Source organism: Anser anser (assembly GCF_964211835.1).
Source record: "Anser anser genome assembly, chromosome: 3".
Classification (NCBI taxonomy): Eukaryota; Metazoa; Chordata; class Aves; order Anseriformes; family Anatidae; genus Anser; species Anser anser.
In genome coordinates, this window is record NC_139722.1 from 14,570,369 (window position 1) to 14,588,373 (window position 18,005).

Sequence of the window (18,005 nt, forward strand, 5' to 3'; positions counted from 1 at the left end):
ATCTGACTCATGTGCAGTCAATAGTAGCACAAGGGTTTTCAAGCATTTTGCAAATTGTTTAGCTGGACGGTCATTTTACTGTTATGGATCAGAAATGACAGATTGCAAGTGACTAATTTACAGGGTGACATCCTTTCCTGGAGTACAAGGAAGCTGTTCACAAAGGGGAAATACATGACTAATTATTTCCCCCATCTGCATTTTGCTGAATCTAAAGGATAATTTGCTCAGCCTCATTTTATAGGGACTAATTGTGACCCGAATTATGTCATCCAAGTGAGCAAATGGTCCATCAGCTGTACAGGACGTAGGGGAAGCTGTACATTTTCTACACATTGCTCACAGGGCATTTGTAAACTGAGGCTATGAAAATTTTGAGTTACTGAGTAAAGATGCAGGCAGTAAATACGTGTTTGCACTTTTTACTCTCCATCTGAATTTTCAGTTTGTTTGTTTTTAGTTTCTGTCCTTAAATTCAGACCTTTCCAAATTACATACTTGACCCATAACATTTCATAATAACAGCTTTCTCCTCCCCCCAGGAGCACAGGAAAAATAAAGTTGCCTGGTCCTTTTTTCAAAAAGAGGCAAGTCCCATTTTATCAATATGTTCCAATACCCCATGCTTTCCGGTCAACAGGGAAAAGTAGATAGGTAACTACATATGTATTTCAACCCTTTGGTAAAAGTGATCAAACATGAGATCACGATTCCTTGAAAGTTGCAGTTTGCAGAGGCTGAAAGAAAGATAGGTATGTTCATTTAGCAGCCAGTTGGCCTGATATTTTTGTCTGCAAAGGACACATTCCACTTTGGGGGCCAAATAGGCAGCTTGCTCTTCTTTCTTCTGTGTAAGTGAAATGAGACTATGGATACCACAGTCTGCCAGAAATCATTGCTTAATTAGAAATACAGAGCTGTGAAGAGAGAGTATAGGTAACCATATGTCTGCAAAGCAGGGCTGAAAGAGAGAACAGGGATAGATAGACACAAATAGGGATGGCTAGTGTGAGTGGGCTGGAGTAGAGAAGGAAATTGGATGAAGAGTAAAACTACCATCACTGCAAGATACATTTTTCTCTGGATCCTGGTCCTTTGAATGTTCTTATCCTTCTGCTGTCATCAAATAACTGGAACACTGACAACAAAAAGAAAGGTTTTCTCCTCTGAAGGAAAGAACAACCTACTAATGCCAACAGTTAGTCTGTTTACTCAAGTGAGCAATTTATTTACTCAACTCTATTTACTCAAGTGACACAATTCCAGGCTGTCAGAATGACTTCAGCTAAGCAGTTCTCTGTCAGAAAATACAACTCTGTCAAAATCAAAATACTTCAGAATTCAATCACTTTGGTACCGTATTCCCAACAAAAGAGAGCTCACCAAGTCAAAGCATCTGATTTTTCCATTTCTTGAACAAAAAAGAGGGATAGAAATGAAGTATTTCAGTCTTGCAGAATTGAAATGCCCTGTACAGCTACAACAAATTCATTAGATATCTATTTTAGGTATAATATTTTGGAGTTTGTTTGAAACTGATGTTAAAATAAGTTTCAACATCGTGGTGGAAAAACAAACAAACAAACAAACAAAAAACAATGAACACTCTTTTTCTAGCTCTGTGGTGTATATTATTTGATGTGGGGGAGGGTTGTTTGTTTGGTTTGGTTGCTAGTTTTTGTTTTTCCAGAGGACCACTGCTTAATTCAATATAAAGAGTATGCTAGGAAATAACTTATGGTCTTTTCTCTCTGTTTTATATTTGTTTCTTTTCAGCAGGCTGTTATACACAAGTGATGACAAAGGTGCAAAATGCTTTTTCCTTCTTTCACTGGGGTCTGCAGAAGAATCAGGAAAAAATTAAAGCTCTGTTCCCCCTGTGAGAGCAGGGAGGGGAGGCAGCCATGATTCAGCTTTCTCCACCCTCTACTTAGACACCAGAAGCTGGACTACACCCTCCAATAATTGTGTTTTGAAGGCATAGCTACTGCATTCCTAGCAGCTCACAGAGAAAGACTGCTTCTGTGCTCCTTCTCCAGATACACACCTGTCTGAAGCCATGCTATAGTCTATGCCAAAACAGACCTGTCAGCCTTCTCTTGCTGTTCCTGTGATATCCCAGTGCAAGCCCTTTAGGTAGAAGGTTCACACACTGTGATCCAAAGACTGCCCTTGACCTGTTCAGAATGTGTTGGTTCTTATGGCGATAACTTTGCTGGTTCCACCTGCTAAATCATATTAAAAGACAGCTAAAAGCACATTGTTATCCTGGATATTACTTTTCCATCCAAACAATGCCAGTATTTGATACAGAGATAGTTTTCTCAGTCTCAGGATGGACTGACAATGAGAAAATCAACGGTCCAAGATGCTGCTAATAGGAAAAATATGGGAAAACATATTTTTCAAGACGTAGAAAAAAAAACCCAGAGCTCTCACTTGAGTAATGTATGTTCTCCCTTAGCAAGAAGAGCTAACAAGACAGAAGACAGTAATTTCCTTCATTTTGGGTGAGCTAATCGGTTGTTGAACTCTCCTGTCCAGCAATGACTTCTTTCCCCTAGGACCACAGTGTCTAAGCAACCCTTCTCTCTGAAAGGTAGCTAGGGGCAGGTGTTTCCAAAGGATTTCTGTATCAAAGCCTATGCTCTTATGTGCTCTGTCTTAGCACATTGAGACTCATGTTGCTCTGGTCTGTGCTGTGAAAGCTTACAAAACAGATAGATCAAGAGAAAAGCATAAACTTTTCCAGACATTTGAACTTGATAGAAGTTTGTTTGCCAAGAGCAATGCCTTCTTCCTCAATTATATATATGGCAGCATTTGTGTGAAGACAGCAAAATAAACACATTATTCCTCTTCTTTCTCAATGTATTTTCTCTGCAAATACACTTTGGCTTCCCCAAGGATACTAAAGAGGCCTTCCTTTCTCTTCCTTCTGGTGTAAGCTGAAACTCATTTCACTGAAGAAGTATGAAGCGATGCCAAAATAAGGGAAGAGAAATCACAGGCAACTGTGTGCTGTGGTGGAGGAACTTGTAGAAGCTTCATATTCAGCAGGAAAAATGACAGTGTTAGTACTTGCCTCAGCTAAGTAGATTACCAAATGTTCTGAATCTCCAATTTAAATGCATCAATCATTTTAGTTATTATTCTAGATTTAAACTATTGGAGCTAAGAACAAAATCGGTCCTTTGTTTTTAAGGCAGCTCTTAAATATATGAAGCCTACAGCAGGCTTCCTAGTGAAAATAAATAAATAAATAAATAAATAGACCTACACATACATCACACCACTGCTAGCAAATGTACAACTAGAAAATCTCAGGATTCATTATGGATGCACAAATTATCATAGCTCTTTTGTCATCGACTAAGCTGTACCAAATTGACTACATTTTACAAAGCAGCCAATTCATCAGATTGTCTGATAAATCTTCCATGGAAAACCCATAAAAGAACAAGAGCTTAGACAAATGCTTTCTAAAACACAAAAATGAGGTAGGCACCTAAATCTCATCATCTGTGCACATGGTGTCCCTAGTTACTGGGAATTGCCAGCAACTTAGATTGTCTTTTCACACTAAGTCATTTCTTAGGTATTCAGTTCCCCTTAAATAAGTCTGATACAAACTTGATTGGAGTGTGGATACAATCAGATCCTGTCCTGGTTTGAATAAGCTGAATGGCTTCTCAGTTGCTTTTGTTAGATGTTTTTCCCTGCATGAAAAATTCTATCTTTTACCTAGAGAAAGATAGGCAAACTGTGTTGTGGTTAACAAACATACTGCAGACTTGTATAAGAAAGTATACAGGTCTCATCTGGGAACCATTATGCGTTGATTAAATTCTAAGTAATTTCAACCTAAGGCTTACAATTTTTTCATTTGTTTGAGTTGGCTACCAAGATTGATCACCTTGGAGAAATGAATCATAACAATAGCAAATCCTAAGACAGACCATTCAATTAGACCTGCTGCTCTCATTAAGAGTTAGTTTTACCTTATAAGAGAGGACAGTGGAAAATATAAAACATCTGTGGAGTAAACAAAGCAACTGATCCATATATAAAGCATTAATCCACAAATCACCTATTATACCTGTAGGACAGTAGCACATGAATGGCTTGTTTGTGAATGATAAGGACTCTCATTGCTTATCGTTCATCTTCTGTTGTGCACATCCATATCATCCATCCCCTATCCTTCCCCTCTTCCACTTATTTCAACATGCCCCATCACTCTGACCCCTCCTCCCATCCCATCTCTGTACAGTTTCTATGCTCAGACTTGGGAGCAGGGCATTCTCTGGCTCCCACTCTTTTCGTTTTCAGCTATCCTCCTTTATCCTTTGAAAGTTCCTGACTCAGTATGGCTTTAATTAAAGTCTCAGTTACTATGCTTTGTACTGGGCATCAGGGTTCGTGCTCAGTTCCACTAACTTGAGAACAGCTGTGTAGGCACGAGCTCCATTCAAAGACAACTTGCAGGTGGCCCTGAAGACCTCCGGAGGGCACTGTAAGGACACATAAATGAGACTCTGTCTTTGGTGAATGCCTAAGGAACGAGTAGTCAATGATGAGCATGTCCATCTTGCCAGAACCTGGGCCTCCACTCAGGTAACTCATAGAGCACAGCTGGCCCTTTATAAAAGAGAAAGGTGTCAGGGGGGATCTCATTTCCCTCCTGATAGTCACTATCTTGTATAGTGGTCTTAGTTTTGCTCATTTGACTAATAAAACAGAAGATCTGGGCTCTGTGATCTCCTCCACATAGCCTAAGAAGGTTTGCAGTTGTAGTCTGAGGCAGAGAAGGGAGAAATCTTCTATAAGTAGTGTTTCAGATCCCACTCTTTGGAATACACATAGACATTGCCTATTAGACTATAACTGCTTCCACTTTTGTGCAGTTTTGGGAATATGAATCTGAATATGAGGGCACTGTTCATTGAATATGTGCCCTAATTGCTTGAATCTGAACTCACCCTTGATTACAATCACGGTTTTTCCAGGTCTCTGACTCCTGTCTGGACCAAATGTCACAGGCAGGTAGAGCAGAATATCTAGTATTGGTGATTATGGCTATGGCACTCTGGAAGTGCAATTTCACCTTGAATAAAGTAATCTCAACTACGTGTATATACCTAGCTTCAGGAATCCAGTTCAAACAGTGTTGCATGGACAAAATATGGCAGGGCTTATAGCAATTAGGTGGTTTGGACACTGGATAAGACTTGGTTGAAACTGAGGTGCCAAAATCTCAATATATATAGGTTTAAGAAAGGTTCTGTTCCTGTTTACACTGACGTTTTTCACAGTGAAACCTTGACTATTCTTATTACACTGATGATTTATCCGTTTCTTCTACTTTTGTCTAATACATGGCATTAGTCCCTCACTGCAGATTTGCTCAGCCCGTATTGTCATATCTTCCTGGCTACTGCAACACAACCACTCAATGATAAAATGAAAAATAAAGACAGTGGTATATTACACAAAGTTTTGCTGTACCAAATCAAAACTTGAGTTTATAAGCTTGTCAAAATACTTTTTAATGTTTGATGTTGAAGCTCAATTGAGTATCAGAAGCAGTGAAACCAAGCTCACCACTCAAGATATGTTAATTAGCCCTTCTTTAGAGTTAATTTTAGTAAACAAGGGCATGCCATGTTCGTATAGAATCATAGAATCATTGAGGTATACCCACAGTAACAATGATCAGATGCTTCCTGATGGAGCAAGAAAGGTATTTAAAGCAACCCAACAAATTAATTCTGGGTGTAACTGTTGAACTGTTATGCCCACTAAAAATATTGACTAAAATTAAGACATCTCAAGATCTACATCTGAAAGAGACGCCACTGAGACAATCCACAAGTTAATGTAATCCTATAATATCTGATCTGGAAGCATTTGATCTGAAGTTAATTTTCCATGTGATAATGTCAGTGGCTAGTACATCATGACATAACCCCTCCTTTAACAGCACATTAGGAAAAAAACATTACATCAGTACATTTAAATCATCTCGATTTTCTTTCTCTCTCTCTTTCTCTCTCTTTCTCTTCCTTCCTTCCTTCCTTCCTTATTTGCTTACGCTGTGTTAATGTATGTTTCATGACTTGTTGGCTGAACAAAGTGAAGCCCTATAGATGACTGAATGTTATATCAGTCTGTAAAATAACTGCAAACCACATTTTATTCATTCCAAAGCTTCAAAATAATCATGGGGCAGAACACATCTCATATTTACATAAGTGAGAAAACATAAAGGAGAAACATGCTGACAGATCATCTAATGTCACAAGTAAAAGCTATGTTCCCTATAAAACTCTGGTAGCAGCTTCTCTTTTTTCTTTTCTACTGGGTGTAGGAGAACCGTGCAGGTAGGGATGTCTTCATGCTGCGTTAAGCCTTTTCAGATGGAATTTTTGTTCTGCATTTGGGTTTTATTTTCGATTAACAATTAGTAGGTATTACAGTTATTATTTATACTGCAAAACTGCGTAAAGCTTCAGGCACCTGTGAGTGCCTTGTTGTGCTGAAGCATTCCAGAAGCACAGCAGAAAAGTACTCTCTCCTCCAAGAAGTTTACAAGACACACAAATCTTCTGAAAGCTACCAGTCTCTAACATGTTTTACTGCTAGATGTTACTTCTAAATCTATTATTTACTGTTCTACTTCTTTGTCAGTGAAAGCAGTGATTTGGAAATTATACAATTTTCTATTTAAGTAATCCTGTAGGTTCTTGCCTATTTGTAAAAAGTTGTGATTTTGGATTTTGCAACATATGCATTGCATCTTTCAAACATCTTCCAACGATACACATCTTTCAAAATGTCTTTTAGAGCAGTCTAGGATCACTAGCACCCCAAAGCTGACAGGAAAATCACTGGGTTTTGCTAAAATGACTAATAAACAAGTCCACCTACCTTTAAAGTTAATGGAAAGTCTGACATTGTCTTCTGTGGGCGTTAAATAAAACTCCAAAAACTCTCTGCAAATTCATGCAAACTAAGTATGAAGGTAACAAATATATATATATATACGTAGCATTTAGATTCCTTTTATCGAACTGTCCATTTAACTCCACATTACGGGACAGTATCAACTGTAACTCCTCCTGAACTGTTATCTACTTTTACCATAGTAGTTTGACTTATTAGTCTCTTTAGCTGACTGAATCTTGTAACAAATATTTAGATCTTACATAGCTTGCAGTTTGAAACTGCAGCCATTTGCATGCTGCTCATCATGTATCTGGAAACCTCATAATAATTACAGATATTTCAAATATAACAATTAACCATCAAAATAAATCAGAGGTAAACTGTTATTATGTGGATTTAGCAAAATTATTAAAAATGAAACAAAACAAAACAGATGTTTTCAAGTATACTTGGTTATAGAACAACACATTTTTCAAATAGTCAGTGTTATTACTGCTATCATTCCAATTGGAAACTGAGATCTATGATAACATTAAAAAAAAAAAAAAAAAGGGATTGAGAAAGAACAGAGGCAATCCAGTCCATAAGAGTGAGTCTTTTGCTTTACCCTGAGGTGAGTCCACATATATCTAAGGAAAGTGAAATTTGTTTTCTGCACTTGCGCAGAGCCTCCAAGCACTGATACAGTTGAGATGTCTCACCTTGATCTAGTTGACTCAGGCTGCATAAACAACATGACATAAACCAATACTTTATTTGAAATTATGTCGGTCTTGGCAACAGCTACTATCCCCCTTTAACACAGTAGTTCAAGAACAGCTTGAGCACTCATGTAGAAGGCAGGAGATCATGGTTCAGCCCTTCACACTGAGAGGCACATCTCCCAAGGAAGTGCCCTGACCAAGGGTTAGAAAACAAATCCAAGCTGTGGATCCTGGGTGAGGATGTCTTACTAAGGCATGCAGGGCTCAGAGATTTCCAAATTTTGTGATTTTTCATCTCTCCAGTTTAAGCCTTACTCAGTTTTCCACTGTTTTGTCATTCATTTTCAGGGGTCCAGATTTTGAAATTTCTTGGAGAGGGGCACAACACAGAAGTCTGGATTTCAAACAACACATGGCTGCCTGGATGTTAAGACCTGCAGTCCCAAACACTTTAAAATCTGAGTCTTCCTCTATCCCAGGTTATGCACTGATGGAAAACAATCGTAGGTGAGAATTTTCTATATGCCTTTGAATGTTATCTATTTAAAACCTCATTTAACCTGTCCTATGCCACAGCATCTGCTGTTACTACTAAAACCAATAAGCAGAACTCCCACGAGCCAATAATAGATATTAGTGATACATGCAACATGCAAATCATCAGCTATTAGTAATTCAGAGAGAAGCAAAAGTGTTAACAAATGCTGGTCTTCTGTTATCCGTATTACTTAATCTAAGCTTCACATTTTTTGTCTAGATGATTTATGGTAACCTTAGAATTCACAAAAGAGAAAAAGTGATGTCACTACATAACAAGTTACGCTGGTGGCATGTTATTGCTAGTATGTCCAAGAAAGTCTTTTGCTGAATTGTTAAAAATCTGGGAGTACTAAAAGAGACTCAGTCTTACAATGAATATAACCAAATCCTTGATAATATTCAGAGCAGTATGCAATTCTATCCCTTTTGAATCATTTATGGAGGCTTACATGTCCTGCGATTCAGCAAACCTGTACGGAGGACTTGTCATAGCAAGGTTTGCCTTCTTGTATATTTCCATGAAAGAAAGACTCAATAATCTAATGACAAAAAATCAGACATTTTAAAAAATATCAGCTATTACAAGATTAAAGGATATGACACTGATTGTTTACTCTTCCATATACTCCAGGTGTAATAGCAGCTGTGATACTTTAGCCATAGATTTGAAGGGGAAAATGCTAGGATGTGGCCTATCTTTTCCTACCTTTCTTCTCATAACCATCAAAAATGTGCCAGTTATGACACCATTCTTATTCTATCCAGAAGGAACTAAATTTTTGATTTGAAATAAGGACTTCAAAACATGAAGAGAAATCAGCATAAATAGCACAAATGATTAAATAAAAGATATTACTTTTCCCTATAAATATTGTTCCTTTTATCTTCTCCAATGTCAAAGAACTGAATAAGCCAGTTAGTCATCACATCAACCACAGATGGTAAAAGGTGGCCAGATCAGGTACAGAGTCCTTCTTCTCACCAGGCATATACATGACATAATGCTGCTAACTGACATGGAAACCAGCCAAAGCTATCAAAGCCTTCTCTACACCCGGAGATTGCTAACCGGCATATTTACAAAAAGAATGAATCAAAATGGGGGATAAAAAGATGAATAGAAATAGGGTTTATCCAGAGACAGTTTGTGTGGGAACCTAGCTGTGAGTATATTGAGCCCACGAGTATCCAGATGTGAAGCAGGGGAACAGCATATACACAGGGCACCTGCCTGTGTACATGCAGACTGCTATTGCCTTCTAAGTCAGGTTATGATCAACAATTAATTTAAGCTGACATAAGCAAAGACCATTACCAAAAGAAGTATCTTGTCCTTTTCCATGACTCTTTCTCCAGATCTTCAAACCAAATGCTTCTCCTGCCACCAAGCAGACTAAAATGTAATCTGACAATAAGAAGATATTAATTTCCACCTGGATCATTTTCTTGACAAGCAGAGCCATAACCCCATAGCTAATTGCTGCTGCAGAGAGACAAGGAAGACAGAAGGACACAGAGGCAGAAACTGTGAGTTGAATGGCACCTAACAGGTTCTTCAGTTTAAAATGATCCTTAAACCACCGATAATTCCCTTTCAAAAGAGAAACAACAGTTATGTGACTGCCATGCCCCAAATCTTTTGTTCAGTCTGCTTTTGTTCAGCATGCCCTTGAGAAAATGGTATGCCTAGAGGACTTTTGCCAGGAGCATGAAAATTATCAAGTACATTTATTCTATTAGCATTTTATATGGTGATTAGTGTCTAATTACAAGTCATTATAGTAATGGTGCATTTAGCAAGTATATCCCAACAGCACTATATCTCCTGCCTCATTATTAGATGAGTAAGTCATCACCTGCAGGAACTGAACCTGGAATTTCAAGTTAAACTGTTGCCTTCTCTTATTATGGCTAAAAGTTAGATCTTGCATCCAAAACTGCCTCAGACTCCACAGCACCAAAATGTATGCACAGGAGTTGTGGCCTCTCCTTTTTCCCCTGCAAAAGCTCATGCCAAGTTCATAATGCTCTTTGACACATATGCCCCAGGGCATCACACTTACATCATTAGTTCTCTGGATGGATTACCATCTGCAGACATTTAGATCTTAGGATCCCAAAGCACAAGTTTACACTATTTTAGCTGAAAAGAAAAAAAGAAAAAGAAAAAAAAAAAAAAAGGAAAAAAAAAAACACCTGATGAGGCTCCCAGGTCAGGACAGAATTTTGAGGGGCACTTTCAATTATTGTTACCCCAAAACAGCTGAAATGACTCTCGGATGGACCTTCCTCACAGGTTTCTTGCAGAAGGACTCTTCTACCAGGCTTGACTTAAGATCAGCAACTCAACAGCTTTTTTTCTTGGCCTATTTCCATCTTGCCAGAATCCTAGTCATATGCAGACTCTTTGTGATCATCTCCAAAGTCTTCCAGACTCTTTTGTACTCCTTCTCCCTCCTGACTGCATTTTCACATAACCCCTTCTTTCTGTCCTGCATCCTTTGTGTGTGCAATGGTTTTCAGGGAGCACAGCTTTGCTCAAGAAGTTCACCCTGTCCCAGACAAAGCAAACAGTCATCTTTGCAGAGGCCCACCTTTATAAAGGAACAAAACAGATAAATTACTGATAAAACAGTTATTTTGCATCATACACTGCAAACTAGAACAGTTTGTATTAACCTTTCAAATACATACAGTGTCATCAAAGTAGCAGAAACAAAGAGATGACCCCAGCTGGGATGAAAAAAGCTTTGACCAGAAGTTGAAAATGAATCACAAATCTGTTTACTTTTTTAATAATATACAGTCGTGCATGCTTTATATCATTACAAATATTTATGAATAGGAAACCTTTAAAGAAAACTATCCCCATTTAAATTACAAAAAATAAATAAACAGAGAAATGACAGTATATTGCTGCTCGCAAACCCAAGTACTACAATGTGTAAGACTAAATACAAGATAAGTACATAACATACTAGATTAAAACTTTTTTTTTTTTTCCTAGAATGTTTCCAATTAACTTCATATAATAATGTGGTAGGTCTTTATACAATAATGTTCTGAGCTGTTGTAAATCCTGGGAGCAAAGTGCAACAACAACAACATTAGGCTGAGGACTGGCTTCATAGCATGATCCACACCCTGTGAGAGAGGAGAAACTATAGTGTCATGTTATAAGTCTATGAACAGCAGGACCTCTATAAATTCAACTGTATCAGTATGTAAGGCCATTCTCAAATGTCATTTGTGTTTGGCATTTCTTGCCATAGACATTTCTTATGCTTGTATAGACATCTTCTTCCTTGGGCTCTGCCATAAGGTTCCAATTCTTGTTACTCAAAGATGCTGACCTGAGCTAACTCATCATGGTTAATTTTTTTGTACATATGCTTAAAGGTGAGTTTAAGTTAAAAAGTGTTGCCTAACCAAGATTTTAAATGATAGCCAAACAGTCATTATTTCTCAGGAAACTTTTAGAACTGTCTGTGTACTGGATAAAAAAAAAAAAACATAATAATAACTTTATCAAACATTACCTTTATTTAGTCTATGAAAAATAAACTTTTTGCCAATATATGGTATCAAAATCTTCACAATGATTATTTAAACCTTACATTTTTCTCTGTAGGCCAGCCTTTTTTTTCTTTTTTTTTTTTTGAAAACCTTCATTTAATCAAAACTTAATTTTCCATGGTGAAATATTTAGTCAGTCCTACATTTTCATACAGTTCTGTAGGAAATTGATTCCTTTATGTATTACCATACTGATAAAAGTGATTGATTCCCGTCATTTCATTTCATTTTTATCTTCCATTTTCCTGAGAAAAGTTAATGTTTGAGTTAATGGAAGACAGAAATTCCTGAGTCTAGAATCACTGGTCACTCCAAAGTAAAGATCAATCCTATTAAATGCGAATGTGAATTAAATGTGAATAATGGCTCACAAAAGATTCATATGACATATGTGCTCACTTTGGGGACCATCAAGCAGTAAAATTGTTATCCATACTTTAAAACATTCCTTTTCTAATCTAGAATATTCATATCAGAAGATATCAATCAATCTCTTTAGAAATATATACACCACTTTCTAACACAGTAGTCTGTACATAGAGTCATGCATGTTTCCCAAAGAATTACTGTCCAAAGGTTACTCTAGTATGCTGACTTTAAATTAGAAGAATTGAGGAAGGGCTGTAAGATAAGGACATATAAATTATAATAAGAACAGGTTGCTTTCATATCCTTTCCAATTTAATTACAATCACTGTCGTAAAAATGGATGAGATACTGCTGGTTTCTCTTCTCATTACCATCTTTGTCATAAGAATGAGAAATCCAAACTTTAATGCTTGTCAGTTTTAGCCAAATGCTACATAGTTCTTTAACCTTTCTACAACTATGTCATTTTATTGGCTAGCTTTTCCACTTCTTTCATCTTTAAACCATAGGAGCTTGCAGAAATGAACTGGAATGGATAACCAATCCCATAAGAGCATTTTGAAAAGGCCAAAGCAGTTCATCATTGTGTAATCAATATAATAGATTAGACAACACAAATCTTATTCTCATGAAAAAGAGTAACAAAACATGCTAACATGAATTTATCATGATAAAGATAACTTATATGGGGAAAACTGATCCACATTCTTAAAGTTTTAGCATTTTATATACTGAAGTTTTATACTTTGGCATTGCACAGATATTGCTGAAATTCACAGTTAAAGCTACAATAATGCTTTAAAGACATATGTGCACATTCCATATATTGTTTTTAAAATGCATCTTCCTTATTTCCTTTAAATTCTTATAAATTAATGTTCAGGTTTATATTCTCTTTTAGGAGGATGGACTAAAGTCCAGTCATAAAGAGTAAAACTCAGTAAATAGTGGCATTATTTTCAGGCTGGGATGCCCAAAGTGTCTGTTTTTATGCACTCATATGACAATGCCATCGAATGCATGTGCAAGAAAGCACTGGACATGTACCATGGGCACATGCTCCATGCTCACCTGCAGAGCCCTGGGGAGCGAAGGCATCTGCTTCCAGGATAGCACTTCCCAGCCACTGCCTGCTTCCAGTCTCCCCCAAGGACCAAGCAAAGTGCCAAGGAGCAAGCAAGGTGACATCTCCTGGGGACTTCTCTGTGATCTTCTCAATGGGCAAGCCTGCTCAAAGATATAAAGAAATTAAGTATACAAAATCACCACTCATGAAATATAAAATGTGAGACTAGCTTGACAGTGAGTGTTAATTTTCATGATAAGACATATCATAATACTATCACACTCCAAAATCCTATTTTTCTCCTGTCCATTGAATGGTGAGTTATACACTATTGTTAAATATAGTTTTGTTTTGTTTTGTTTTGTTTTTAAGCATGTCAAAGCTGAAGTCTGCAATATAGACAAATTTATTAATTATATCCTGGATATGACCTTGCCATTAAATGTGGGGGCTTCACAGATACACTAATCCACTTATTTTTAAACTATTAATTTAAGATTACTTGACAGCATTATTCCCATTTTACACATAGAGAACTGAGGAGACAAAGATTGAGACAATTATTTCTTTTCTTTTTTAATAACCTGTAAGGGCCAGAAGCATCTTCAGTGGAGATGAAATCTTTGAAGATATTAGCTGCCAATTACTTGAGGCTAAATCTAAGTGTATGGAGGGCCTAGATTATTTTTTATATCTTCATTATTCATTTTACTGAAGTGGCTGTAGATTTTACATTCATATTCACATGTTGTGTCCTAATGTAGCACAGACAACTGTTTCTCACTATACAGTAGAAGTCTAAGGATGGAAAACATCTATATTTTTTGTGGGAGTAGTCGATACTGACTTGAATCATTTCCACCGTACACACCCCAAATTAAATGAGGAATACACCTGCAGAAGAAAGAAAAACAGTTGAGGGCTTTCCAACTACTATTTATTTTGGTCAAGATAGTAATTTCAGATTTCAAGCGTAGGGATTAACATAATAAATATGCAAGTTTGCACAGCTAAGGTTAAGATGTAGTCCACAGTAAATGTTTTATCAGCGGCAAAGTGATGGTCCTGTATACCTCAAGTGACAGCTTTACTGGAAGTAGGAAGGGAGCCCAGGTAGCAAAGAGTTTTAACTTGGCAGTAAAAGATAATATCTATTTTATTTTAACAAAGATTCAATGTGTCTTTTCTCATATAAATGTCTGCTTAGTCAAACAGATTTCTAAACTGGAAGTTTGTTTTTCTAGGCTGCTAGGTGAAGAATAGAGATAAACAGTCTCCTTGGATAGCATTTAAAACAATATTTTTGTTAGATTGCTGTTGCCAGGAGTTGGGAATGAATATTGAAAAATAAGTACCTTGTATTTCTCTGGGTCATGTTCCTCTGTGGATATTTGCATTATGAAATATACAATGAAAAGAACATTAGTCACCAGCCACCAGAGCCTGATCCAGCACCCACTAAAGTCAGAGCAAAGACTTCCATTGACTTCAATGGAAATTGGATCAGGCCCACAAGACTCTTGTCCAAACTCTGTGTATTTTGTGCCAAACGTGTTGGTATTGGAACAGAGCTTTTTTCAGTGACCTGTCATATTGCCTCCTCCCCACCACGAGTTCCTGGGAGGAGCACAGGAGCTGTGTAAGGCTGGAAGAGAAGGGCAAAGGACATCTACTCCAGGCAAGGGGAAGGAGCCAGGCAAGACAGAGAGGAGGAAGGAGTCACAGGAGGGTGATTGCTGAGGAAGATGTTGTTCTGGGTTGTAAATTAGGAGTGGGGAATCTGGGGGAGGCTCTAAGGAAAGCTGGAAGGGAGCTGCTGGCAACCAGTGCTGCAAGATCAGAATGAAGTTTCCATGGGGAAGTCTGGAGTGGCTGGAAAAAGGGAGGCAAGAAGCTACTAAGACAGGCATCAAAAGAAACAGACTAAAGACAAAGTTCAGCAGAGTAGAACAGTTGCTGTAGAAAGTTAACTCTGGAAGCACAGAATGGAGTCTGCCTGATGAAGGTTGGGTTGCAGCATTTGATCACTGTAGTGTTAAGGACTACACGCTTGGTGAGGCATATCGTCATGGTTCACAGTGCTCAGGAATATGGGAGGAAGGTACTAATGAGAGGGATGGAGTGCACATACTAATGAGAGGGATGGAGTGCACAGATTCACAGACAAGCATAGTTACCTTTAAACAGGGCTGAACCTGGCCTCAGTGGGACTCGTCAGGTACCTCAGGTCAAGGCTTTTAGAGAACTGGGAGCTACATCACTATTAGAGAACACTGAAAAATACATGGAGCTGTTAACGCAAACCTGCAAAAACATAAACACATACAATCAAAAGATGCAACTCTGCTTGATTCTACACTTTATTGTTTCTATCCTCTCAAAACTTACACAACACAGCAGCTGTGTTTCATTCCTTTATTTGAATGAAACTGAAAAAGAAAACCTGGAGCTGTTGTACAAAGTTAACAGAATATAAAGATATAACCTGAGGGTGGCTTTAATGGTTTGCATTCTATATTGTTTTCCTGAATCATTGAATAAATATTTTTCAGTACAATAACTTTTAAATTAGATTATATCCAAGAGGCTGATGAAATTACAGAACTGCTCAATTGCATCGTTCTTCCAACATAACAGAAACACGGCTGAATGGATTCCTGATAAATTTTAGATTCTTTTATTCAGCTGCCCTGTGTATTGTTTGCAATACTGTAAATTTGGTAGAGAAATTCAGTTCTCAGTTGCTCTGTCCTATGACACATTGGAAATGCAAAGCTACCAAAGTCGAATTATTACTTATTATTTTATTACTTACATTAATGATATTGTAGCAATACCTAAGAATCTCAAATAAGATCAGTATTCTGTCTTGATAGATGCTGCTCTTATATGTAAAGAAATAGGCTTGATTGACTGAAGAAAGTGTTGAAAATGAGACAAAAGAAAAAGAAGTACCCTCATTTTTCATCTAGAACGAAACACACAAGAAGTTTATGGCAAAACAGAAGATCCAGTCTGGCAACTTGTACACAGTTTTGACCACCCTTTCCTCTGAAAACAAGTGCCAAAGGGAATGGCACTATACCTGAGAACAGGAGTTATAGATTATTATAAGAGTTATAGATTGCAGTCCTTTAATCTTTAACACAGATTAAATCAGTATCTTTCTCAGTAATATACCGCACTTTCCCCACCTAAAGGTCATATGCCATTTTGCCTACTCAAGGAAAAAAAAAGCATTTTTAAATGATATTGTAAATGATAAAAATGTATGAGCTCTTAAATAAAATGATAGCTTTGCAGGAACTGAGTGGCTGATGCACTGCAAATAAGTCACCTGTCACTACTGAGATTTCATGAGAGACCTTCAGAACTGAAAACAAACAACAGTGTTTGTTAAAAAAAAAGAAAAAGAAAAGAAAAAAGGACTGCAACAGTAATCAGTTTACATTTTTTTTTCTTCAAACCTACATTAAGAACCAATATTTATTGTTTTCCAGCAACAAAGTATGCCACCTTCTCATAGTCTGTGTGTAATCGTATTAGGTCTTAATATCATTAATCTAAAGATGTTAAATTCATGGCATACATGCCAGAAATGGTATATATTACCATAGTAGATATTATTTTGGGTTATCCAGAAAAATCCTTTTAGCCTACTAGCAACCCCAACAGGCATGCAAGGAACCTGGGCACAATGAAGTTCAGTAGTTATCCATTGACAGCTACCAGGCTGCCATGACCAGCCACTCAGGGACACTCTGAGCCCAAATTGCTACCCTGTGTTTAATAGATATTTTTGCTTTTGAAGCCAGGTAAAGTTTGACAACCAGAGCAATGTGTTGCACAATTTATATAAATGTAGTGTGAACAAAACCCTTTTCACATTGTTTTATTATTGTCACCTGGTAGCTTCATATACTTCCTTCTACTTTTTACATTATAATAAACATGAATAACTTTTCTCAAAGCCATTTATAGACAACTATCACATTGCTCTTCAGTCATCCATTTCCTGTCTATCTAGTCACAATCCATTTAGGACTCATATGAGAGTTGTGCAAGATTCTTCTTTATCCTTACTTTTTATAATTTGTTTTTTTTCTCATTTGATTATATTGTGAGGAGAGGGGAGGGGAGGGGAGGGGAGAGGAGAGGAGAGGAGAGGAGAGGAGAGGAGATTGAAGACTCATAGGATCTTGCAAAGACTTTTTTTCCTAATACTCTATATCATGCAATTTGTTTTTGAGTGCTGATGATGCCTGATCTGAGGTTTGCCTTTCTGACCAGAGGTACTCCAAGATCTCTTTTCTCAGTAGTAATATCTAGTTCAGAGCCAACCACCAATTATGTATAGTAGAGGTGATTTTTTTTTCCAATGTACATTACTCTATACTTAGTGTTTAAAATTATATTTAGTCTGCTGCTTTGACTAACTATTATCACGTAGCTCTGTAGCATTTCACAGTCAAGATTTCATATTTACTACACTGTCATATTTACTGCTCCAACAGCAACCTCCTTCCCCTGCTGCAGTTCTGGGAACATATGTTGCTGGTTCCTCAACCACATGTAAGGAAGCTGAAGTCAAACCTTAGGGCTGTGCTAGCCCAGCACAAACACAGGAGGGCAAGAAATGAGAATTATGAGGACTGAACCCCTCATTGCAGAACTTGAGGTGGGAGATGCCTTCAACATGTGACAGGACACCAACTTGAGATATGACAAGTTGTCTATAATTTCAGGAAAAAAGATTAACAAGGTCATATTGCTCTCATCAAAGACTGAAAAAGAAATCCAAA

The 18,005-nt window shown here is 37.4% G+C and overlaps 1 long non-coding RNA gene across 3 annotated transcripts in view; it reads right to left on the reverse strand.

The window, feature by feature from the left end:
* Positions 1–10,648: 10,648 nt before the first annotated feature.
* The window catches only part of LOC310896893, a 46,945-nt gene continuing 39,588 nt past the window's right edge, over positions 10,649–18,005 (reverse strand). For 2 of the 3 annotated variants that reach the window (XR_014581905.1, XR_014581906.1), the window contains 3 exons: positions 15,381–15,507; positions 13,209–13,364; positions 10,907–11,336 (listed from right to left, as the gene is read on the reverse strand). This is a non-coding gene — a long non-coding RNA (uncharacterized lncRNA). Of the gene's footprint in view, positions 10,787–10,906; positions 11,337–13,208; positions 13,365–15,380; positions 15,508–18,005 lie in introns of those variants that run through there. The other variant, XR_014581904.1, reaches the window with a different exon arrangement.